The sequence below is a fragment of the Indicator indicator genome, chromosome 1 (genome assembly GCF_027791375.1).
Source record: "Indicator indicator isolate 239-I01 chromosome 1, UM_Iind_1.1, whole genome shotgun sequence".
Lineage (NCBI taxonomy): Eukaryota > Metazoa > Chordata > Aves > Piciformes > Indicatoridae > Indicator > Indicator indicator.
The window spans coordinates 42,781,525-42,807,554 of NC_072010.1; the positions used below are offsets into that span (position 1 = coordinate 42,781,525).

The following is a 26,030-nucleotide window of genomic DNA, read 5'->3' on the forward strand; positions in this document are numbered from 1 at the left end:
ATCTCTTTCCCAGCAGAAGAAGAATATTGGATTGGAGAGGTTTCATGGAAACTAACTTGTAGCAAACCTAAAACACCTTATACCCAAACACCTTAAATTGTCTTAGTTTTCATAGATAGGTATTTTTTTTCTTATTTGAAATTTGAAAGGGGTTTTATATATATATTTCTTTGCACCCAGAAAAGTAGACATAAAGCAGAAAAGCTGCTAGACATCAGATCAATGTCCTTTTACCTACAGTCTCTCTCTCTTTGCTATATTATCACAGTACCAGAGTATATCAGAGGTTGGAAGAGACCTCAAGAGATCATCAGGTCCAACCCCCCTGCCAGAGCAGGATCGCTTAAGGTAGTCCACACAGGAATGCATCCAGGTGGGTTTTGAAAGTCTCCAGAGAAGGAGACTCCACAATCACCCTGGAGAGCCTGTTCTAGTGCTCTGTCACCCTCACTGTAAAGAAGTTTCTTCTCATGTTGAGGTGAAATCTTTTGTGTTCTAGTTTGAACCCATTGATCCTCATCTTATGACTGTGAACCACCAAAAAGAGCCTGGCCCCCTCCACTTGACACCCACCCCTCAGATATTTATAGACATTGATCAGATCCCCTCTCAGTCTTCTCTTCTCAAGACTAAACAGCCCCAGGGATCTCAGTCTCTCTTCATAGGGGAGATGCTCAAGTCCCCGAATCATCCTCATGGCTCTCCATTGGATTCTCTCCAGCAGGTCTCTGTCTCTCTTGAACTGGGGAGCCCAAAACTGGACACAATATTCCAGGTGTGGTCTCACCAGGGCAGAGTAGAGAGGTAGAAGAACTTCCCATGACCTGCTGGACACACCTTTCTTGATACATCCCAGGATCCCATTGGCTCTCTTGGCCACAAGGGCACCTTGTTGTTCCATGGAGAACTTACTGTCCACAAGCACACCAAGGTCTTTCTCAGTGGATCTGCTTTCCAGCAGGGCAGCCCCTAACCTGTACTGGTGCCTGTTGTTATTTCTCCCCAAATGTAGGACCTTGCACTTGTCCTTATTAAACTTCACGAGGTTTGCCTACACCCAGCTCTCCAGCCTGTCCAGGTCACATTGGATATTGTTTTTAATAAAACTCCATGATATTTGATAATATTTTTGGTATCACCTTCTACTGGATAATATAGTACTACGTGTGATGGAAGATAAAAGCAGATTACAAAAACTATAACTTTTAGGGAAGTTAACATCTATTCCAGACATTATACTGAATAATTATTATTTTAATCAGTCCTGATTATCATTCAGTTTATAAATTAAAATATCTGCCTATCAAAAGAGTATTTGTAAAACTGAAAATAACACTTTAAATTACTTTATTGAGTTCTATGCCACCTAGGATAAATGAACTGCTTATATATTTACTGTGTGTATGTGTGTGTGTACCGAGTGTGTTTACATAATTAATAAAATATTATATATGTATTTAACTGGTACTGATTTAACTCTGCCCTGATGACAGAGGATAAAAAGAAGGCAGAGCTACTGAATTCCTTCTTTGTCTCTGTCTATACTGCTGAAGACTGTCCTTGGGAGCTCCAGGCCCCTGAGTCCCCAGAGCAAGTTGGAGTAAAGGAGGAGTTTGCCTTGGTTGATAAGGAGCAGGTTAGGGATCACTTAAGCAATCTGGACATCTGTAAATCCGTGTGTCCTGATGGGATGCACTCATGGGTGCAGAGGGAGCTGGCAGAAGTGATTTCTAGGGCACTCTCCATCATCTTTGGTAAGTCATGGTGAACAAGAGAGGTGCCTGAGGACTGGAGGAAAGCAAACATTGCTCCTTCAAAAAGGGTAAGAAGGAGGACTCAGGTAACTATAGGCTGGTCAGCCTCACCTTCATCCCCAGATGGGTAATGGTGCAACTTATCCTTGATGCTCTTTTTAGGCATGTCAAGGACAAGAGGATCATTAGGAGCAGTCAACTTGGTTTTACCAAAGGGAAGTCATGTATGACCAACCTGATAGCCTTTTATGAGGACACAACCAGGTGGATAGATGATGGTAGAGCAGTGGAGGAGGTTTATCTTGATTTCAGTAAATGATTTGACACTGTCTCCTAGAGCATCCTTGCAGCTAAACTAAGGCAGCATGGTCTGGATGATCAGGTAGTGAGGTGGATGTGAACGGTCGAAGGAAAAAAGTCAGAGAGTTGTGGTCAATGTGTCAAGGCCTGTATCTAGTGGAGTCTCTCAGGGGTCAGTACTGGAACCAGTACTATTCAATATATTCATTAGTGACCTGAATGAAGGAACAGAATGTACTATCAGCAGGTTTGCTGATGACACAAAACTGGGAGGAGTGACTGACACACCTGAAGGCTGTGCTGCCATTCAACAGGACCTGAACAGGTTGGAGAGCTGGGCGGGGAGAAATTTAATGAGATACAACAAGGACAAGTATAGAGTCTTGCATCTGGGAAGGAACAACCCCATGTACCAGTATAGTTTGGGGGCTGATCTCTTGGAGACCAGCTCTGGGGCAAAAGAGCTGGGATTCCTGGTGGACAAAAGGACGATCATGAGCCAGCAATGTGCCCTTGTGGCCAGGAGGGCAAATGGCATCCCGGGGTGCATTAGAAGGGGTGTGCTTAGCAGGTCAAGAGAAGTTATCCTCCATTCTTACTCTGCCCTGGTAAGGCTGCATCTGGAATATACTGTCCAGTTCTGGGCCCCCAAGTTCAAGAAGGACAGGGAACTGCTTGAAAGAGTCCAGTGCAGAGCCACAAAGATGATTAAGGGAATAGGAACACCTCCCTTATTATGAAAGGCTGAGGGCACTAGGTCTCTTAGCTTGGAGAATAGGAGACTGGGGGTGACTTCATCAATGTTTATAAATATTCAAAGGGCAAGTGTAGGGAAGATGGAACCAGGCTCTTCTCAGTGACATCCAATGATGGGACAAGGAATGGTGGGTGCAAGCTAGAGCATAGGAGGTTCCATGTAAAAGTAAGGAAAATTTTATCACTGTGAGGGTGTCAGACCACTAGAACAGGCTGCCCAGAGGGGTTGTGGAGTTTTCTTCACTGAGATGTTTAAAACCCACCTGGATGCATTCCTGTGTGACATACTCTAGGTGATCCTGCTCTGGCAGAGGGGCTGGACTAGATGGTTTTTCAAGGTCCCTTCCAACCCCTAACATTCTGTGATACTATGGTAAAATACGGATGTACACATCAGACTTCTGGAAGAACGTCCTTAAATAGATCCCTGGAGCCTAAGAAGTAGACTACCTACCCATTCAGTACCCACAAATGCTGGATATATTTACAGGTGAGTATAGGATTAACTACCATACCATATGTGGTTAATGGCAATCATTAAATTTAAGTCTTCTGAATGCAGAAAATCAAAGAACCAGTATAAGCTATAACCAATCAAGAACACTTTCCTGCAGGCTTCCTTCACAGATGGAGAGTTTGCTTCTACTTTTAACATATTTAGCACCATCAGCTACTGTATTAGTCAGAAGGGAACTCAACTAAATGAAGCCTTAAATTTGATTAAAATACATTTCAAAATATAAGTTTCTTAAGCGTGAGGAAATAGACAAATTATATATCTTTTTTCAAACAACTTTTTCAGGAGGTGTTTTTGTTATGGAGTGTTTTTTTTAAAAAACTTCTGTCTGTAGTTTTGGGGTTTGTTTTAATCTGGTAACTTTTTAACTTTTTTTAGGGTAATTGTGCTGAAAATAATGCAATCCATGTTGTCATTTCTTGGGGAGGTTTCTGCATTTTCCATCATGTGACACATCTGCTAATTCATTGTTTCTGTGACTCCTTACTTTTTTTTTTTTTTTTTTTTTTTGCTATGAAAATGTATAGGATATATTCTAACCAGATTTCAAGATTAATGGAGAACATGAACATAAAATATTTGAATGAGCAATCTGTGAAACATTGTGACGTCATCTACTCCAAGATAAATGTACTGACTTTTCAATCAAAAATTTTAGTAAGAAAATGGTTTTTCAAAATCTAACAGTTTCCAGTGAAAATGAAAAAGAAAAAACAAAACAAAACAAAAACCATGCCATCAGTGACTGGGCCAGACTCTGCTACCTATTATGTTGTCTCTGTTTCTATATCTTTATATATTTCTTCATATTATTCCCTATATTTTTTTCTGGATTATATTTACTCTTCCTTAACAGAAAACAAGCTGACTGTTTTGCCCACTTGACCGAGTACTATCTTTTGGATATGGTATACTTCATTTAAAGCATATATTTTAAGCCACACTAATGTACAATTGCATAAATGCAAATATATGGAAATACTACCTCAGAAGTAATTTCATCTATTAGTCCAAGTGAGGATTAGATGCAGGGTGCTTGAGCATGCAGTACTACAAGGCTAATGGAACAGACAATTACCAATGAATCTTTAAAACTAGTTCTATTGCACATACAAAATTTGCATATACAGTTTGTCTTGCATTGTTCTTCAAAAATTTATTTTTAAATAATAGCTCACTTCTTATGGTATTATAGCTTTTCTCTGAGAATATTACTAGTCCCTCAAGTTTTATTTGCTTCTGTACACCTAGATAAAGGAGAATTTTTATATTAATATGGTTTGTATTGATCTGTTTAGAATAATTTTACCTTTACCTATTGTAAACCAATGTATGGAAATCAGAATAACAGGAAATAAACCAATGTATGGAAACCAGAATAATAGGAACTAAATGAATGTACGGAAGCCAGAAAGTTTGAGGGACAGGATGACCTTATATCATGATGTGCTTTTAATTTGTGAATTGAAAGAAGGGAAGACGTGAACCTTGGACTTTGTATTTAGAAGCTTGAGGCCTGCATACGAGGCAGGAAGAAAGCTGTCAAACCACAATGTAGTGTTTAGATGAAGGTAAATCTGTGGAATGCTTATCTAAGACAATGTACATATAATAGGAAACAGGCCAGGGACAGACCAGCTTGTTCCTGCAGACATGAGACAGGAGAAAACAATGAAAAGAACATATGTGGAGAATTAAAAAATGCAACTAAGAGGAAGACCACCCCACAACCCACTACAAAAAGGCAATGCCATATATGGATGGGAAGAGCCAAATGCAAATTAATAGGAAATAGCATGGACATGTAGTCGCTAACTGTATATCAACTCTGTAAAACTTGTGTTCAGACTCACACATTTGAAGGGGGAACTCCCCATGTGTCCAGTACTGTGTCTAGCACTGTACATAAATTATTAAAGAGCACCTACTTAGCAGTCTTAGCTGTTGAGTTTTTCTATTTCTCTGTATCACAGATATATGATTTCTTTCTTTTCAGTTCTAATATGACAGCAATTTTCTTCCCAGTTAAGGAAGAAAAAATACTAAGAGTTTAGTACTTATGTTCTTTATGTGTGTTTGTTTTCATCACTAATATTTTCACAATTTTTTTTTTTTGGTCAGCATATCTATTCTGCACTCTCAAAACCATAATAGTAAGGGAAACTAGGAAACAATTTTGAAGAAAATATAGGTGTCATCATTGGAGCAATGTGTGCTCTTTTTGACAAAGAACACAGTGAGCCAGGGAAGGCAGTTCCAACAAGTATCTTTGTTCAGGTATTGAGACAAACAAGCTAAACAACTTAGCAAAATAAATGCACTAACCTGTTCCAAACTTTCTGTTTTGCCACGACCAATGCCAAATCATGATGTGTGAACATTTAGAGAGCTGACAGGATAGAATTAATTCTTCAGAGTTGGTCTTAAGTGAAAATTTTCCAAGACACATATTGCCTTTTACCTATATCACTACTTTAATCTTTTAATTTGAACAGAGAAACTTTGAATACATACAGATGTAGCTCACTTACTGCTCATTGAGACAATGCAGGGATAAACGCATGAGAGTTCTACACTCCTCTTTCTCTCTCCCATGTTTTATCATGGTGTGCATGCTAGTGTCATATAATAGAGGTGAGGCTACACATCTATTGAGTCTTCCTAGTTAGACTGGGACTGTGTCTATTCCAGGTTGTTAAAGCTGAAAAACAAAGATGTATTTTGGTTCTGCCTCTTGAGTTCTTGTTTAAACATGAACAAATTAATCAACTACCTATTTAGGTAGGAAATGTTCCATTCAAAATTGCCTCTGACAAATGTGTTTCAGGAAACATGGTGGTAGTTTGGGTTGTTTTTCATTTCTTGCTATTTGCAGCAAAGGAAGACAGGGTGAATTAATTTGAGACAGAATAGATGGGGGAGATGAGATGGAGCTAATTTAGAAGCTCTGTAAAGCTGTTTCTTTTCCTCATACCACTTATGACAGCAAAGCAAATGCATACTCGTAATAATTCTGTTGGCATCAACAGAGTTATTCTGTGGAATAATTTGACCTTCAAAATTCCATTTCTTTACACATTTTTAAAGTCAGTGGTACATGCTCTGCATAAATACAGTAATTCTAGTATTTGGTGATTCATACCTCCCTCTAGTGCAGGTTGAATTAAGTTATTAAGTGGTCAGGTTATTAAAATGTGGGGTGACTTGATCACCTCAAATTATATCCCCAGTACTACATGACAATACTGTTTAAAATTTTGTAAGTCTGTGATATTGATTAAATGTTGGCAAAGCATTAGATGAAACTTAATAAATGCCCTTTAATGGCTTTTATTGTCATGTGATTGATTCATTTTTTATTTAAAATCCAGATTTCAAATATATTTACAGATTTTTTTATTTATCTTTGGAATAAATGTAATATTTTATTTGGATTATTGTTTACCACACATTAAGGTGGAAAACCTGGAGGCCATGCGGGATACTGCTATGTCTTTTCAGATAGCACTCAACACCTACCCTTCAGTTGAATCCCAAAGCATGTCATGTCTTATTCACTCACTCAGAAGTAGTAAGAATAAATGCATTATGTAATCTGTAGATAATGGATCTTTACATTTCTTGCATTGCATAGAGGTTATGTTATCAAGTACTCATGCTTCTGAAAAAGATTTTTTTATGTCTCCTCTAGAGATAAGCCCTGGATACATTGAAATTCTGGATACAAATAGTTACTCATCAGCTTGGCTGCCACTGTTTCAGTACACTACCTTCTAAACCCATGTTTTTTTCAGGAATAACATGATTTGGAAGAACATAATTATAATTTTGAAACCAGTAAAAATATATGCTACGTATGTAATCTGCAATTCTTGTCCTTAGCAAATTTTTTAAAATGTTTTGAAAACGCAAATTTTATAAGTTTTGATCACTTAAATAGAACATTGGGTTTGTGCATAGCTATTTATAAGCAATTAATTCACCGTATTCATAGAGCTACACAATATTATAACTTTGTGCTGTGACACAGAAATTGTGAAAAAATATTGCACCCCCGATTCGAGGTGCTGGAATGCTGCTCTTGTAGCAGCCCCTTATAACAGGGTCCCATTGGGTGACAAATATAGGGGTATGAACTCTGCCACTGCTGCAAGCAGAATTCCAGAAATACAGGGAGTAGAGAATCTCAGAAGTCCTTTATTATAGCATTGTAGAATTCCTGGCATTAGAGAGTTTCAGAGTTTCCTTAACAGAAGTCCCAGAAGCCCTTAATAGACAAAGTAGCTAACTAACAGAAGTAGAAATCCCTGGCAGCCCTAACCCCCCAAGCATTCATATTGCTCAGAGTAACTGCTTAAATTCTGTTTCTTATCACTTAACCAAAGTTAGAAAGTATTTTGCAATCTCATGCACCCTGCACACATCCAGTAGCTGCCCTCAGAACAGTGACTGCAACAAAGGATTTTGCAACTTTTTTTTTGAGATTGTCAAAATCTACATCTTTTGCTCCATGATTGTATGTTTATAATATGAAATATTCTGATGCATTTAAGTATTACACAATTCAATACCCAAATATACAATTTTTTTCTTTGTTATCCCAGTTAACTTTTGTAGTTATTACATTTTACAATATATACAGCGCACTCGTATTTATGAAAGAGTAAACTAAACTCTTCATAAATTCTGTTAACCATTTTGTCTTGCATCAGGCATTCAAATATTCATAAGTTATCCAGATGTCTGTGTGTATTTCAGCCATAACTAGAGATACATGGACTATGTTCAGGTCTTAGGGCACATCCAACACAGAGTGCAAATGAAGTCAAGCTGAATTCTGATGATCTAGAAGACTTTATGGGTTTGTTGTATATCTAATTTTTATAAGATTATTGCCCAGAGAAAAACTGACAATTTTTTGTGGTATAGTAGAGTGTCAAAACAATTACATATATTTTTTTTAAAAAAAGTAAAACAAGACATACTTTTCACTGCACATGCATTTTTGCTTGACATGTTCTCATTCTTAAGAAGCTATGAAATGTTAGGCTGCTAAAGACAAGTATAATGACAGTTTGAAGATAAAAGCAGATTCACATTATTATGTTGCTTCTTTTACAAGTGTACTGAGATACACTAATATTTTGTACATATGCACCTTTTCTATTGCAATATCAATTTAAACAGGATTCCTTTGTTCAACGAGACAATAGGAAAGAAGAATGTGATTACATTACACATTTTTTTAAGCTTTATGGAGGAGACAAATGACAACGATAGCATTACGAGGCAGATTTTAGCTGCTAAAATGAACGATAGCTGACAAGGACTAAAACTGAAAGATACAGTAGATCAAACAATTATAGAATAAAAAAATAATATTTTTAAAATAGCATAAAAATAAAATAACATGGAAAAAACAAGAAAACTCAGGAAAAAAATATAACATACTTTTGATAAAGGAAACATTCTGCCCTCCAAGGAAGACTAAACGGCAAAGAAGGAAAATAAAGGCATTTCCTTCTGATAACATCAGAAAGTGAGACTATCAATTCAGTGTTTTCAGTACATAAATAAATAAATAAATAAATAAATAAATAAATCCATTATGGCAGCAGTCAGGCTAAGCTGGATATACTAATCTATTTTAGAGGAGGCTGCCACTGAGATTTCCAACCTGCTCTTCTGCCATACAGGGCTGAGATAACATTTGTTAACTTCGGCAGGTTTTTCCAAACCAAAAGAAGTGTGTGAACCTTTAGAATACTACCTGTCACTGCTTGAATGCTCTTCTGCCTGTAGATTTTGGAACTTCTTTATGTTGATTCCATGTCTATAACTCAAGTTTATCTTACATGGCAAATCAAGGGAACAATTTGGGTGATGTCATATAGGTATATAGCTCCACCAAAATTATTGAAACATATTCAACACACCCATGGAACTGTCAAAAATGACTCAGGACCTGCAGGAGATTTGGCCACATGTGGGTGGCAAGTATCAGCCACATGTTAGCACAGAGTATCCAAAATATCATCATGTTCAGGCACTAGAATGGCATACCTTGCTTCACTTTTTAGTAAGAATCACATAGGTAAAAGGTGTTAGCCCCAGTTACTCCCCAAAATCTCTCTCAAGATTACATTTTCTATCCATAAATTGTTCCCAGACAGGGTTTTTGTTTACTGTCTGTAAGGATCTCGCAGGATGAAGATCCCACTTTAGAAAGCTATTTGGACTTCATCTCTAAAGCCTGTAAGGCAATCTTTCATGCAGGCACAGTGTACAGATGATGGCATGCCTTATGGCATTACTCTGTAATTTAGAGGTGATACCACTGAAATTATTAAGGCCACATAAATCCAAACCACTGCCAGAAGGAAAAAGAAACAGGCACCTAATGAACTGTGTAAAAACAGTAGTTCTGTTGCAATTGCTATTCTTCTGGTTTATGAGTTAAATATTTCTCAATATATTGCACATTGTTGAAGATTTCAGGAAAACTCTGTATGCATTCCCATGTACTCCCTTTAGTGGAAGATGTAATGAGTTTATTACTAAACGAACTCTTTTCTCATGTTCAGAACTATGTTGAGCAGATTATGTGTAATAAGGAAAATTACAACCCCAAAATAACTAATTAGTTATGTGTTGTGTCACTGATAAATATCCTTTCAGATAAAAAGTAATAACTTAGCAGCAAACTGTATAACATTTTCAGATGGCAATAGATCTATTTTTGGATGCAAGCATTTTATGTCATCTAGATAATGTTATCATTCAATCTTGATAATCAGATGCAGTCTCTTCTGCCCCAGAAACTAATGTCATCAATTTGATATCTCCTTTTTAAAACACTAGTTTTCCCAAGAGGATAAGAAGGATAGCTTTGAAGATTGAATTTGACTGAGAAGTTCAGAATAACAAAAAGAAGACAAAATCGAAGAAGTTTGCCAAGATGTTTTCTAGATATCCCAGATGAGTTAATTATATTAATATCCTTCTGGAGGGGTGTTATTTGCTGTAACATAAGCCAGGAGCAATTTCAAAATTATCACACAGATCCCACTTAGTGAATCATAAGGAAAACATCTTTAGCAGCAGGACTTCAGCCTATAAGAGTAAAGGAAAAAATTCTTCACTAGAATATTATACTTGCCATAACTTTTGTATAGCTGGCTATGACTCCTATTCATAGAGAGACTTTAGCACAGAACTGAATTCACAGGCCTGAGTCATACTCTTAGATTCCCGTAAAATACAAAGAAAGATTTTGAAATCTATTATTGTGGTGCATTTGAAACTGAAGCAAAACACAGGGAATATTTTAAACATCTTTCTACCATGCTGAGACATCATCTGAAGTAGTGTGTCCACCTCTGGGGCCATCAACACAAGAGAGACATGGACCTTCTGGAGCAGGTCCAGAGGAGGGCCACAAAGATGGTCAGAGGGCTGGAGCACATCTCCTATGAACACAGGCTGAAAGAACTGGTGTTGTATAGCCTGAAGAGGGGAAGGCTCCAGGGAGACCTTATAGCTACATTTCAATATCTGAAGGGGACCTACAGGAAGGTTGGAGAAGGACTGTTTAAAAGACTTGTAGTGATGGGATGAGGGGCAGTGGTTTTAAACTGGAGCAGTGTAGATTTAAGTTAGACATAAGGAAGAAGTTTTTTTTCCAATGACATTGGTAAAGTAGTGGAACAGGCTGCCCAGAGATGTGGTGGAGGCCCCATCCCTGGAGACATTTAATCAGTCTTCATGTGGCCCTGGGCAGCCTGATCTAGTTGGAGGTGTCCCTGTTCACTGCAGAGGGTTTTGACAAGATGAGCATTGAGGATCCCTTCTAACACAATGCAATCTGTGAATCCTAAAATGAATATAAGCAAAAAGGGAAAGTATGCAGGTTACATATGTGCTAGCAAACTAAGCTAGCAACAAGGCAAAGTAGCACAGAATAGCCTATGCCAATATTTTTAAACTCTCTGAATCTCCATCTACTTTATAAAGTAACTATTTTATTAAGTTATTTGCTGTTGTGCCTTTGCCAGTCTCTTTCTGATATCCAGGATGAGCCCTGCACTCTCTCACACTGCAACCCCATCCCAGTGCAGAAATCCTTGTTTCACAGTCAAAATTACAGTCTTGACTACATCTCCAGTGAAAAAGACATTAAAAGTACTGCATATATCATGTCATATCATATCATATCATATCATATCATATCATATCATATCATATCATATCATATCATTTTATCCCAAACAAAGTACCATGACTGCTGGACTCAAACATGCCAGTGGTGTGTTGGTTGAACTGGCTGAAACTGATTGTATAGAGCAGCCCCAGCTTCTCTATAGAGACCACCCCTGTAGCCCCCACAGACAACGCCTTGCAGACTGCACTCAGTGCAGTTGTAAACACCAGTTCTCTCAGCTGCAGTAGACACATCAATGTGCTAGTGGATGTGGCACTCAGGATAGTGTGTGAGATGCTACCTGATCCTTCACAAGAAAGGGTCATAAAGATGTTAAGCCTGTAGAAGTGGACTGAGGAAATACATAGGAACATGTGTTGTCCAGCATGGTAAAATTGTAAAAACCCAAGCTGAAAATTCCAAACTTTTATGTTATCTCTTTTAGTTTCCCCTTCTGTGAGATACACTGCTGGGCTGGCAATATCTGCATAAATATCCTGCTGAATATAATCGAGCACCCTAAAACCTGCTGCAACGCATGAGCCTTACACAGAAGTGGGAACAGAAGCAAAATTTTTAGAGTCTTTTGCTTTTCACTTTTGTAATTATTGCATTGTACTTTCTCATAGAGACAAATCACATCACCAGCCAAACAGAAATGTCTGATGTCAGGCCTCTCAATGCATACACAAATACTTGTTCTCAACCTTTAAAAAACAATCTAAACAATTTTTGTGGAAAACAGGTTTCTTTAATAATATCCTCATACTTCAGAAGGTGGTTTTTTTTTTTTGTGTATAGTATCTGTATGTTTCTAAAATTTCCAGTAAAAGCTACAGATACAAGAATATATCTGTGTTGCTGTTAACCACTTAAAAAACTTTTCAGAAATGACCTAAAGCCTCTCTCAGATGTTATGTTCCAGGTGTGCTATTTGTGCGGTAGTAGATTATTTGTTTGATGCCTACAACCCTTAACACATTAAGACAAATAAAGAGATGCTCTAGAATAAAATACTTGCTAAAAGTTGCCTTCTCTTCAGCAGCAATAAAAAGAACCGTAGGGGGAAAAAAAAACACTGAAAAGAATAGAAGTGACAAGTTAGCTATTAAATTATTTAGATGGCCATCTCTGATTTCTTTAAGTTTTCAGGTGCATGCTTGAAAAAATATCAGTACAAAACCCCAAAAAATTAAAACAAAATCTGTATAAGCTAAATCCTTTATAATAAAGATCAAAGAGAAGCCAGATTGTTGGCTTCTTTTTCCAAGAGATTTATGGAAGAACAGATCTTTAGCTAATGTAAACGGGGATTCTTTGCTTTTTTAAAATTATTATTTGTGTGTTTGTTTATTGAAGAAGGAAATAAGAATAAAAAGATCTGCTTCAATCATTTAAGTGTCTGAAAATACTCTCTAAACTTACACGTTATAGAAAGTCAGTGGTACTGAAAGATTTTCCAACATACGGGCAGCTCATAAATTGTTACCATTTTTAATACGAAACAGACTACTTTATGGTGGAATTCAGTGCTACTTTTCCCCATAACATCAACTGAAGTATTGATTAATTGAAAGGGACAGTTTTAGAGATAAAACTTTCCTTACTATAAACAATTTGTGAAAAATATATATATGAATTAAGGAAGCAGTTGCAGGAAAATTAATCATATATGACTCCATATCTATAGATTTTTTAGGCTTTTCTAAAATTAAATAATTCTCCTATTGTTATCTCTTAAATTTGAGTAATAAAAAACACTGGAAAACTGGAATATGGACATAAAGAAATGCAGGAACTAGTACAGATTGAATTTGAATGTAATTACCCTGGGTTTAGGCATATAAGTTTGTTTTTTTAGCAGTCCAGTATAAAGCAGAAAAGTTCCAAACATGAAATCACCTTTACACATCCAATAAATGTCTTCCTTTGTAAAAGTTTTAATAAATGTCTTCCTTTGTAAAGGTTTCTAGACCTCAAATTGTCTACCAGCAGTTTCCATTGTTTCATCAAATTCTTTCACATATTTTTAATGGAAAATCTCCATTAACCGGCAGAAGCTAGACTTCTATACTCCCTGTTTACAGCGTGTAAATCTCCTGTTTACGACCAAGCCTGTATTTTCTTGGTCATATGACTGATCACCAGAGGGAATTTTCAATGAAATACTGGTTTCAGCAAAGAGAGTCTGTTATTGAATTTTACACCAAGTAGAGGAGAAGGTTCATAAAAGTTAAGGTAGGATTCCAAGTGAATACCTACAACTGAGCACATTTTCTTAGTCTTCTGCGTTCAAAGGTGAACAATTCCTAAGCAACAATTGATATAGTCTATTTTGGATGCCAAATTTAGAATGATAAAAATATTTCTTTGAAGTGTCCATTTTACTGTGAAAAGATTCTATATAACTAATCCAAATGTGGGGTTTTTATCTGACTTCACGATCAGTCATGGTGTTTATCTGAAAAGGCAGAAACAAATGAGGAGATACTATCTTCCTTGAGTGAAGCAAACTGTGAATGATTCCTAGAAAACTTTTGTGTCTTTTTAAGAAGTATTGTTAAAGAAGGATTTTGATTTCAGGTGAGTCTTCGAGAAAAGGATCATTTGCTATCATAACTAATGATGATGACAGCTAGTTTCAGACTGACACTGATTGAACAGCTACGAGTGGAGGCATAACGCACTTCAAGATGTTAGCTCTTCCTTCATCCTTATGTCGGATCAAGTTAAGAAGAGACTGTGAAAACACCTTTTCTCTATCAGATACTGGTTTGGTATGTTTCAGTAGGTCAAGTCCTTTTCTCTTAAATGATCTGTGCAGCCCTGATTCTGAATTTCACAAAGTCATTTTTAAAGGAAATGAAAAATTCTATCAACACTTAATTTCTTGAATTTTTATTACATTTAATCTTATAGAAAATGTGTAATAAAAGAAACCTTTGTTTTCTACCTTTGTCTCTCATGATATCATATTCAAACTTGTTTATCTGAACTACAGATTTTTTTTTCTGAGTTATTCAACTTATATTAATGAAGATAAAAAAATAAGTACATCTAGATGATAACAGTGATTAATATAGTGATTAATACATCTCCTCCTGGGGGTATGTATTTTTCTGAAGTGCCTATGAAGAAAGTCTGAAGTGATGTATTTGGATTTCACTGCTTAGCTATAAGACACTAGAATTTATGTGGGATTAGTTTGACTCTGTGTGAAATTAATGCAAAGAAAATTAACATGAAAATACTTAATTTTTCATTGATAATCATATCTATGTATCACAGTGTGTGTATACATAATATAGTGTATATTTATAAAATAGTTTCTAAATATATAAGCATATAGAAATATATATATTTCTATAACTATGTTATATACTATATACGTAGTTGCAGTTAGCAGCAGAGAGCATTTCAGGAGCGCACAGGACTTATTATGAGATGTTTTGAGGAGGAACCAAAGGAAGGAAAATTAATTTAGGTGACCTGAGGTCTGTACTACAAACCTCCTGATCAACAGGAGCCCACCAATGAAGCATTCCTTTTCCGGCTACAGAAGGCATCATGGTCACATTCTCATTCCACTGGTGGATTTCAACCATTCTGAAATTTGCTGGGAAAATAACACAGAGAGCTGTAGGCGATCCAGGAGGCTCCTGGAGTGCCATGACAATAACTTCTTGAGACCAGAAGTCAAGGAGCATAGTCAGGACCCCACATGCCAGAAAAGCAAAATTCCAGCTCTTCAAGGAGTTAGTCAATAGGACAGCCTGAGAAATGGTCCTCAGGGACAAGGGAGCAGAACAGAGTTGGAAGATCTCTAAGGACATGTTCGTAGAATGTAAGAGATCTCAATTTTCAGGTGTAAGAAATATAGCAACAAAAGGAACAGACCAGTGTGTCTGAGCCAAGCTAAAAGGCAAGAAGGGGCTGCACAGGCTGTGGAAGCAGGGACAGTTATCCTGGGAAGAGTAAAGAGATACTGCCCAATTGTGTAGAGATGAGGTCAGCAAGGCCAGGGCATGGTTGGAGCTGAATTTGGAAAAGGTTGCAAAGAATAACAAGAAAGGTTTATACAGGTATGTCAATTAAAAAAAAGGAAGGCTAAAAAAGAACATATCCCCCTGAAGAACAAGAATAGTGAGTTAGTAACAACAGATGAGAACATTTTTTTTCCTCAGTCTTCCCTGGCAACCTCTCTCCCAGCACCTCTCAAGTTAAAAAACCACAAGATGGGGAAAAGGGTGACAATATTCCTCCCACTATATGTAACGATCAGGTTTACAACCACCTGAGGAACGTGAACATGCATAAATCTATGAAACCTGATGAGAAACATCCCAGAGTCCTGAGAGAATTGGCTAATGTAATTGCCAAACCACTCTTCCATGATATTTGAAAAGTCCTGGCAGTGAGGTGAAACCCCCAATGTCTGGGAAAAGGGAGATATTACACTCATTTTTTAAAAGGGTAGAAAGGAGGACCCTGGGAACTACCAACCTGTCAGCATCACCTCTGCACCTGGGATGGTCATGGAACAGATTCTCCTAAAAAAATCTGATAAGGCACATGGAGCACAGAGAAGTGATCAAAGACAGCTGACATGGCTTTACTAGGGGCAAATCCTGCCTGACTAACCTTGTCGCTTTCTATGATAAAGTGACTATGTCAGTGGATAAGGGATGACCAATGGATGTGATCTGTCTGGACTTCTGCAAGGTCTTTGGCACAGTCCCCTGCAACACCCTACTTGCTGAATTGGAGAGATATGGATCTGATGTTTGTCATTGGTGAACTGTTCAGTGGGTAAGAAATTGACTGGATGATCCCATCCAGAGGATAGTGGTCAATGGCTCAAAGCCAAGATGAAGAGCAGTGACAAGTGATGTCCCTTAGGGGTCTATACTGGGATCTGTGATACTTAATATTTTTATCAGTGATACAGACCATGGGATCAAGTGCACCATCAGCAAGTCTGTAGATGACATCAAGCTGAGTGGTGTTGTCGCTATGCCAGAAGGACAGGACATCATCCAGAGTGACCTGGACAAGCTGCAAGACCAAGTCCAGGGTTCTCCACCTGGGTCAGAACAGTCCTCATTATCAATACAGGATGGTGGATGAGGTGACAGAAAGCAGCCCTGTGAAAAAGGACTTGGGAGTTCTGGTGAAATAGATGCTGGACATGAGCCAATAATGTGCACTTGCAGCCCAGAAGGCCAACCGCATCCTGGGCTGCATCAAAAGAAGTGTGGCCAGCAGATCCTGAGAGGTGATTCTGACACTTTGCTCTGGTGAGACCTCACCTGAAGTACTGTGCACAGATCTGGAGCTTCTCAATACAGGAAGGACATGGACTTGATCAAGTAGGTCCAGAGGAGGACCATGAGGATGATTAGGGGGCTGGAACACTTCTCATACAAGGACAGGCTGGGCTTGTTCAGCCTGGAGAAGAGAAGGCTGTGGGGAGACCTAGTAGCAGCCTTCCAGTACCTGAAGCAGAGCTACCGGGTGGCCAGATGTGGCAGTTTAGGCTGGGTGCCCCCTGCCACTGCTACATGAGATACACCTCTGGTGTCCTGGGTGCCCACCCACAGGGGTGGACACAGGCAACAGCGTATTTCTACCCATAAATCCTGCACCCTATAAATCCATCTGCAGAGTCATATTCTTCCTCTTTCTTCCCTCTCTGCTCCCATGGGAGATGCTCTCTCTTATCGGGTAATGCCGGGGGAGTATCCTCAAGGCCACTTAGGCCTGTCTAGGCCTAATGCCAGGAGGAGAATGGAGGGGGGGAGGCAGTCTCAGACCTGGCCAGCCTGAGACTTGCCTAGCAGTGGGAGGGGGAAGAAAGAGCCCTGGGGGTTTGGGTTTACCCTCAGGTGGGGAGAAGGGAAGGATTGGGAAGCTTTGGGAATTCTGTGAGGGGTTCTGTATGCTTTTGGGATATTCTTGGCACTATCCTTTGTAGTCTTTTGTAGCTTCACCAATTGCTTTTCCATTTAAACTTTCCATCACTCTCCAATCCGTTTGTGTGAGTGTCATTCTTTTGTCCCTTTCGGGGCAAGAGACGATTTGTCTGGCCTCAAACCAGCACACCAGAGAGTGACTGTTTACAAAGACCTGATAGGATGATGGTAAGTAGTTTGAAATTAGATAAACGTAGATTTAGATTGGATGCTAGGAACAAGTCATGAGGTACATGAGCAGATTGCCCAGGGAGGTCGTTTGGGTTCCATCCCTGAAGATATTCAAGGTCGGGCTTGACAAGGCTCTGAGCAACCTGATCCAGTTGAGGATGTCCCTGCTCACTATCGGGGGTTTGCACTAGATGAACTTTGTCGTCCCTTGTGGTGAAGCCACCATATGCCCAGAATTATGCCCCAAATACTGTAAAACTTGTCCCAACTGGTTTTGCTATATTTTCCTTTCCACCCTCCTTTTCAGAGTGGGTATTCAGCCTAGAGCTGAGGGGAACAAAGGCCTGACTGCCAGTCAGGTGACATAAACAACCCCAATTTGCCTTCTAAGGGGTAAACAACTACATGCACCCATTGCATGGGATGCTTGTGCTACTGCCAAGGAAGGGCATAATTCTAGCTTCACGCTTTCTATGGGCTAAAGCTAGTTGTTGACAAGAGTGCCTATTGGCCAAATCCAGCCTCGATACACTTACAAGTATTACCCCAACTTGTAAACAAGTCACTCTCTTTGCCCAAGCTTTGTAAGCCCTCTCTCTCTCTCTTTGCTACCTAGCTCCAGGCTTAAGTTCCGTAGCTACTGCTAGTAAGTCTTCTCATTCTACATGCAAGCAAACTAGTGGCCTCTGCAACACAAAGAGAAGCCAGCCCTGAGAGTCCGCAATGGAAGGTCCTTTGCTGGAAGTCCCCACGTTGCATTGACAGTTCCACTGGATCAGAAGAGACCCTGCCATGTATTAAAGAGAACTGGACCCCCGAGGTCAAGCCTTAAGCCCAGTCGTGGGAGGACTAGCCCAAATCCCATCCAAGTGTCCACTACAGTCACAGGCAGCAGACAACAAGCCACAGAGCCTCTGTGCTTAGGCTCATGAAAGCAGGAACAGCACCCAATCGCATCCTGCATGACCCTGCTCCATCGCGGGAGAAGGGAGTCGCCCACTCCGCAGCCCTGTAAACCCCAGAGTAATTTAAAGTTGGGAGACATACGAGAAAGTCCCACCCTCTCCTTTGAGCCAAGCAAAGTACTGCCTCGTAACCTGAAAATGGGAAAGCGTTCATCGAGAAGAATCAGCATCACTCATTCCTTCCGAGCTGAGCTAAGGGGAACCACCACTTCGCACAGCCATGCCCCTTCCCTGGGGCCACCTCTGCTGGCCCCGAAGCCCCCTACAACGCAGGCTGACCCCCAGAGGGTCCAGCCCCACCTGCTGTAGCGCAGGATCGGATACGTCCGAGCCCGCCTACAGAGAATCATCACCCTGCCCCACCAGGTCAACCCCACCAGGGCCGCTCCCCAGGGAACCGCCCAAGTCCTGCTAAGGGAGCCCACCGACTAGCAAAAGTCTCGCCCTCCCCCCGACCTCCACAGGAGGGAGAAGGCTGCCCCCATTACCTTCCAGAGGGAAGCCATAGTGTGGGCCTGCCAGCAGCCAGAGCTGCAACCTCAGCCCCAGGAACCCTCCCCAGCAATGGACAAACCCCAGAGCCAGCCCCAGTGCAGCCAGGCAAGCAGCAGCCAGCTCACCATAACCTAGCAACTAGCTTTGCTGCAAACAAAAGACAGAGTGTATCTTTCACATGCTTTCCACAAGCTAACATTCAGTTTAAAGCACCTGCACCTAGCTCGCATAACCTAGCTAACCTAGCTAACCTAGCTTAAACCTCTGACATTGTAACTTTCCTGTATAAAGCTGCGAACGTCTTGTCAAGTCAACATCTGGTGGACAAGCAGTGGAATTACACCCCTCATTCCTTTAATCAAAATTAGTTCTGTAAATATTCTAATTGGGTTCGAATTGTACATGTGAAACCAGTTATGGGATATATCTCACAATTGTGCATGAGAATCTGTATATAAAAATGCAATTAATCAGTTATTAATAATTTTTAATAAAATGTTCATATTTTAATTTTCATAAATCATAATTAGTAACCTCTTCATCACATCCCTTCCAACCCAAACCATTCTATGATTCAAAAACACACAGTCTCACTAGTGGGCCATTCTGCTCAGCCAAGGAGGGGAGCAGGATGATGCTGCTTTTGGTGACTGTGTTTGTATGAGGGCTGAATATGTCTCTCTTATCTTTGTGGTCTGTATGTGTATATATATGGTCAGTATGTGTGTTCTGTATGCATATGTCTACTGGGAATATAAATTCAGCCTCACTACAGGACATCTTTAAGTAGCATACCTCTTGAGCTGATGAAAACATGGAAATTTTGTTCAGCATACATTATAGCTTCCCAAAAACTCAAGAAAAATAATGTATCAACTACAAAGTAAAACTAATACATAATTATTGGTGGTAGCTGCTACTTACTGTACTTCAGGCTTAAATATTGGGTGTATTTTTCACATTTTAGTATAGTTAATATTATCTAAGTACTTATGAATAATAAAACTAGGCATGGCTCCAATGTGACTGTGATTAATTGAGTAACCATTCTTAAGATAAGGGTTGGGAACTCAGAAAGTTAAATGTGATTTTTTTTTTCTTTTGGAGTTAAATGAAAATGCAGTGATACATCAGCCTGGGTTTAAGGCCTTGAAAGTTTGCAGAAACTAAATAGAAGAATAGATACTTATACAAGCCAAATGATTAGTGCACAGAAAATATATTATTGTCCTCTCACTCTTCCTTCTACTGAAAAAGCTTCCTTTTCCTTCCTCAATTCACGCTTTCTCTGTTATCACTCTGTCTTTTCTCTGGCATATCTCTCTTATCTGACATAAAATTATTCCTTCCTATCTCTCATGCAGCTAAGGGGTAGGATGCAAACTCCATGGTTATTGCCAATGGAATCATTGATCTCAAATATCACTTTTCTAAAGAGGAAATCAGCATTCAGGGGCACTCCTCACTAAACTCAAAAAATTAACATTCATAAAGAAAGACAGTGAAAGAAGAGCCGTAATTTCTAGTGTTTCTAAACAAAACCAAAGCAAAATAGCTTATAGGAGATTTACAAACTGTGGGATTTACGGTGAGTAAATATTTCACATTTTTATGGTTTACAGCTGTGTTTAAATAAATCTATCTAATTATATTGAAGGCTGCATTGTAATCACAGACTAATCCCATTTGCCTGCCCAGAATGTGATAACAAAGAGCTCCGTTGGGTTATGAAGATTTACAAATGGAGTGAGTTTTGTATTTATCCTAAGGTTCCTTTCTTGCTTTCTTTCTCTTGTTTTTTTTTTTCCATTTTCCCTACATGTGATTTGGTTTCTGCTTCAAAAGAATCATGTTTATGACCTTAAAACAAAATAAAGAAAGAGAGATAAGTCAATTCTTGACACTTTACCACAAAGAACAGACCATCTGGACACTTTGTATTTGTAACAGGTGCTTCTGGGATTTAGAGCCTAATTCTGGCCTGGGTTTTGTTCTGTATGGGTGACTCCATCACTGTATGCAACTGCACATTGCATTAATTGAAGGGACTCAAAAAGGCCAAGTAGAGTAATTAGTCAGTTGGTCATGCAGAAAAGAGACTAGTGGCTTCATGCCATCAAATGTTGAATGCACAGATGTACAGCATCATCAGCTTTTGCTCTCTGCGGTACTCTGCTAATCTCTGGCAGGTAAAGCAAAGATCTGTCTTAGTCCAGGCTTTCAGTCTCCTGGAAGCAACAACATAAATTTTATATCCACTTGAGAGAGAAAATCATGCATTTGAATGATGTAAAAAAAGCAAGCCACATCAGCATCATATTGTCAAAATAGTAAAAGTGCCAGATGGGCCAAAAATGCTAGTTAGGTTTTTAGTTGCCAGTCTGATTTTGTAGTTTTATCCAGCAGCAACTGCCATGTGTAATAGACAGTATGAAATGGGTGTGATTTTTATTTTAGAAGCTTAATTTTTTGAACTATGCTGTTTTTCTTTGCAGGTACTTGACTATTTTGTAGGCCTAGCTATTCTGAGGTAATGGTCAGAGATTGATCAGAATTATTAGCTAGTGGTGCCTGAGAAGTTAACAATATGCCTGCTGTGCTACTCATTTTCACTGAGCAGTACAGCTAATTATGGGTGATGGGGAAATTATAAAAAGGCATAAAGAAAGCTTGTTAGTATTTGAGGTTTTACCTGGCTTACATGAGGGACTCAAGTATTCTTTCTGTATCTTTTGTGGATGTCATGCCATGTATTTACTCACAACGCTTTTCATAAAAATAGTCTGGATGGTTGCATCTCATTCTAATGTGAAATTTCTAGACTGAACCTTGACTTTGAAAACCTTAATTTTTACTTTTTGTTCAGATCAACTAAAGCTAAGATCTGGTAAACTGAATTTATAGCTTGCTTAGGCCATGACTAGGTCTTGCATACATTGTCCTCCTGAAATCAGCATCGACATATTACACTGCTATGGTATAATCCCATTGTCTTCCCTCACAGTGCTCATTACAAGAATTACTTTAAATAGTAGTGTCTGAAAGGTTGTATATAATGTTTTTAATCTTTTTATTCAAGCTATCTCAAAAAGAGAAACAATTAATTTTAACAAATATCTGAAGAGTGGGCGTCCTGTGACAAGGCAAGGGGCAAGAGTTACGAACTGGTAAATAAATTCCACCTCAACATGAGAAAAACTGACTGCCTAGAGAGATTGTGGAATCTCCTTTTCTAGAGACTTTCAAGGCCTGCCCTAGACAACACTGTTTTGACAAGGGCGTTGGACTCAATGATCTTCAGAGGTCCATTCCAACTCCTAACATTCTATGATTTTACAGTTCTGCTGTATTTCATGTCCTTTATAATCAACAAACATCAGAGTAAACATGCATGTATCATACAAAAATATTCAATGAAAATATTTTAAAAGGGTTTATAACCCCTTTTCTTCTAAAACATATTTTCAGATAAATGTTATTAACTCCTGATCCTGATCAATTTTGTCATTTTGCTTCATTAATGGGAAAAAAAGTATTAGAATTTTTAGTGGAATCCATCTTTATTAGTGGAATTATAGCTGTTTTACTCCAACTGTGGACTGGATTAATAAAATTCTCTTTTCCAAGATCAAATTATCCCTTCTTTTCCTATGCAAGGTCTTAAGACCCATGCAACGGTGTAAGACTGAGGACACCTTGAGGAGGAAATATTGCCTTATTCTCTTCCACTTGTTCAAGCTGAGAGCTTTTTCCTACTACTTGTACTCCTAAATTATAAAAGGAAGTAGCCTACATGTCAGAATAAACATTTCAAACTTTACATTTTAACATTGTAATAAAATGTGTATTTTTATATATTTTGTAATTTAATATCTTGGGCAGTGCTATCTTCAAACACCATTGTAACTTATTTACAAAGTATATTTACAGGTTCTATTTGGTTGTGGGCATTACATTCCACATATATAGACAGTTACATGATTTAAACACAGAACTAGAATTTCCAATACAGTGATTCGAATTGGACATACAGGTGCTGTGATCTGTGGTTTTCCCACAAATGGGATTCTGTGACAGATTAGCTGAGTACTCATGACTTGCTCCTCCATCTGCTATCTTCCCAGATGCTGTGGCTATAATTTGAGCAGTCCTTGGCTTGGAGAGGGCTAGGAGGCCTCTCTCTTGTGTGTTCCATTGCTGGGCTGTAGCCTCTTCCGAGATTCAATTCTCTTGGAGCTTTTCCTCTTTCTGCCTTGGTCCAGGTGCAAGGCCTGGGTGTAGTTGTTGTAGTGCAAGCCCTTCAACTGCCACTCAGGCAGCTTTTGGCTCTAGTTCTTGCTGGGTGAGAACAAAGCAAGTTGCCTGACTTCTTGGATGGTTTAAATCTCAAGACAATTAATGCCTTTTGGTAACACAGAACTGTGATAATTGGACCTATAGGATGGGGCATATCTAAACACGGCCAGGGGCATACACAGTTCACAGCTGTGTTACAAAGTTAATTACACATGGTATATGTTTATCTGGACCCCAGGAAGTGTCCAGGTTTGTACATTCGCAGGTTCTTAGCCCATTGTCTGGACTAGGGCATGTTTTGGGGTTTGACCCTTCAGGACAAACATGAAAACACCTACAATGGGTACTGATTTACCTGAACTCTTTTTGCTTAATCAAAATGACATTTTCAAGGGAGCAGAAAAGAAAAATTCACTTTGCATGAAAAACAATGCCAAAGTTAGAGACTCTAAAATAAAATAAATCTTTTTTATTTCATATAATTACCTCATCCTTATGAAGTTTAATTTGCTCTATATGCAAATGAAGGCACATGCAAAAAAGTATATAATGATTGTAAAATATTGGTATTGTTTTACAATTATTTTTTTATTTCACATTTAGTGATACATATATATACTTTCTTAATTTTTTTTTCTTCTTCATATGTTATTGTGAGTAGTTCTTAATTCTCCATTCCATGACTACTGAATATGAAAGGTGGACTTGCTTATTCACACTATAGCACAGCCCTTGAGAGGGACAACTAACTGGCAAAATTTTTGCCTCAAAGAATAAAGAGTCTTTAAGGATATCAGGAATTTATTTCTGCTGCTCCCATTTATGAGTTGAGCTCTTAGAGTAGACAGTCAAAATCTTCAGGAAAAGAACAGAGCTTTTTATATAGAAAACAAAGCCTATTATCAGGAGAATAAAGCGTCCAAAGACAGAGCAAGTCCTTTAGGAAGACAATAAATTCCTTCAAGAAAAGCATAAGGACTCTTCAGAGAAAACAAAGCACACTGAGTAACAACAAAGGCCCTTCAGCAACAAAATAAAGCCATCAGAGAAGAGATTAAGGCTCTCAAAGGACAATAATGAGCATTTGCAATGGAGGAAAATATTCTTCGGAAAGAGATCTTGGCTCCATGAGAGGAAAACAAGGCCCTCAGAAACAGCTTAAGGATTTTCAAAAGGGTAACAAAGCCATTCAGGAAAATAAAGTTCTTTGTGAGGGAAAACATGCTTTCAGTAAGGAGAATTTTGCCCTCAGAAAACAGAGCCCTTCAAGGTGAGAAAAAGGCCCTACAAAGTCAGAAGAAAGCCCTAGAAGAAGAGCTCAGAGTCCTCCAGAAATGGAAAAGAATACTTCAAGAGGAGTAATTGTCATTGTTAGAGGGATATTATGGTATTCATAAGTGAACATCAGTAGCAACTAATGACTAATGAATAAAACCAGGCATAAAGTTAATGCACTAAGCTTAGTACAAAGGCCTAGGACCTCTGAAAGCACTGAAACATGCATCTTGGTATCTTGGATCCCCAAAGCCTAATGAGTTACTACTGACAATACATAATGCCTACCTACAGATTGAATAGCACAGAAAACAAATTTCTTATTATAGTATTTCAAAGTTTAGATTAACACTTATTTTTACTATAGAATATTGGAGAATTTTCATTGAAAATAGATTCTGATGTAACAAAAACTGAAGTCATATATGGGTGAGACTGCGTCAAAATTCCACTTCTCACATCTACATTTCTGAAAATAGTTGATATGAAAAGCTTTGAGAATATGTTAGCAAATTCTTTGCATCGGAGATTTTCCTTTAAAGACTGAGTTTTAATCCGAGTTTTAAAAAAAAAGAAAATCGAAGTTTTTGCTACTGAAGAAAGATCGGGAAATTAGCTTGAACGCTGAACCATTCACAGTGCTATTTTTCTCTGTTTCTGCTTTGTGAAGCATCAACAGACAATTTCAAAGGCAATAGGTATGCACATTTACTCCCAAAAGCAATTATTAGATGAGCCAGAGCTTCTCTTTAGTCTCATACAATTCTTTCAATGTCAGCCTTGTAGGCTTTTTACCCTTGGATGTCTGCATATGCATTTGTATTACATTCCAGTACCCATAAACCAAAATTGAACTATCATGCGAGAAAAACATCACCCATATGGTGCAGATATTATTTCAAAAGTTTGTATCTAGAAAGCCACACAAGAATAAAACCAGAACATTGTCCCTACCTGGTGTGGACAGGAAACTGGAGACAAGAACCCATTGTGTGCGCATGACCAGTCTGCTCTAGATGCATCTAACCATAAGAAGACTGGCACAAGCAAACTTTTGACACTTGACCTTGGGTCCAAGTCTCTGGAAATAAAGTCAGCAGTGAAACATTGCAAGAACTTTACAGAAAAAGTACAGCACTAAGGATGCAGGAGATGAGGCTGTAGGGAAGATATCCTCAGTACCAGTAGGGCTGTACCCAAAAGCCACATCTACATACATTAGTGTGATTTAGCCTCATGCTACTCAGTATCAATACCCTCTTGGTTCTAACAGCAGAAGAGCAAATGAAATCTTTAGCGTAGTACCCACCCTGGAAAAGGAAAGTAATT

The 26,030-nt window shown here is 38.6% G+C and overlaps 1 pseudogene; it reads left to right on the top strand.

The window, feature by feature from the left end:
* Positions 1-1,486: 1,486 nt before the first annotated feature.
* On the top strand, positions 1,487-24,788 carry LOC128981531 (uncharacterized; annotated as a pseudogene).
* The last annotated feature ends 1,242 nt before the right edge of the window (positions 24,789-26,030 follow it).